The 1,001-nt window shown below is 59.4% G+C and overlaps 1 long non-coding RNA gene across 1 annotated transcript in view; it reads right to left on the bottom strand.

The window, feature by feature from the left end:
• The window catches only part of LOC122192616, a 1,625-nt gene extending 1,284 nt beyond the window's left edge, over positions 1-341 (bottom strand). Inside the window, exon 1 of the long non-coding RNA XR_006182652.1 lies at positions 279-341. This is a non-coding gene — a long non-coding RNA (uncharacterized LOC122192616). The remainder of the gene's footprint in view (positions 1-278) is intronic.
• Positions 342-1,001: the final 660 nt, after the last annotated feature.

Here is a 1,001-nt window from a genome sequence, read left to right as displayed (position 1 = left end):
GCTTTGTGTCCCCCACCCCCATATTGTGAGGCTTTGTGTCCCCTCCCTCAATTTGGGGACATTGGGGGGGGTGGCTTTGTGTCCCCCACCCCATTTGGGGACACTGGGGGGTGGCTTTGTGCCCCCTTCCTCAATGTGGGGACATTGGGGGGTGGCTTTGTGTCGTGTCCCCCCCCCCCCCCCCCCTGGGGGAGTGTGAGGGGGGCCTTGTGGGTCCCCCCCCCCCCTTGGGGACATTGGGGGGGGGGGGGTGGTGACATTTAGTGTCCCCAACCCACCTGTGGAGCCGTCACTGCGCCCGTCCCAGCGCTGTGCTGCCAGCAGCGCCCGCTGCAGCCCTGGGGACAAACGGGGGACATTGGGGACATCGGGGGGGGGAGGGGGGGGGACATCGCTGGGGACAGCGTTGGGGACAGCGGGGACACTGTTGGGGGAGTGTGGGGGACGTCATTGGGGAGATGGGGACAGTGGGGGACATTGGGGACATTGTTGGGAACATCTTAGGGGACACCTTTGGGGATACGGGGACATTGGGGACATTGGGGACATTGTTGAGGACATCGTTGAGGATATGGGGACAGTGGGGGACAATGGGGACATCGCTGGGGACAGTGTTGGGGACATTTTTGGGGACATTGGGGGAATCATTGGGGACATCTTTGGGGATATGGGGACAGTGGGGGACACTGGGGGGGAATGGGGACAGTGACCCTATAGGGCTGGCTGACCCTATATGGGTTTGTGACCCCATAAGGTGTGTGATCCCATAAGTGACCCTATAAGCGACCCTATAAGCACCCCTTTAAGCGGCCCTGTAAGAGATCCTATAAGCAACCCCATAAGCGACCCTATAAGTGCCTCTATAAGTGACCCCATAAGCGCCCCTACAAGCGACTCTATAAGCGACCCCATAAGCAACCCTATAAGTAACCCCATAAGTGCCCCTATAAATGCCCCCATAAGTGACCTCATGATTGATCCCATAAGTGTCCCCATAAGCG

The sequence above is a fragment of the Lagopus leucura genome, unplaced genomic scaffold (assembly GCF_019238085.1).
Source record: "Lagopus leucura isolate 7727_CA_CO unplaced genomic scaffold, USGS_WTPT01 33736-0_obj-0_obj, whole genome shotgun sequence".
Taxonomy (NCBI): domain Eukaryota; kingdom Metazoa; phylum Chordata; class Aves; order Galliformes; family Phasianidae; genus Lagopus; species Lagopus leucura.
The sequence above is the reverse complement of the archived record's forward strand: the minus strand, read 5'-3'. Positions and strand labels throughout refer to the sequence as shown.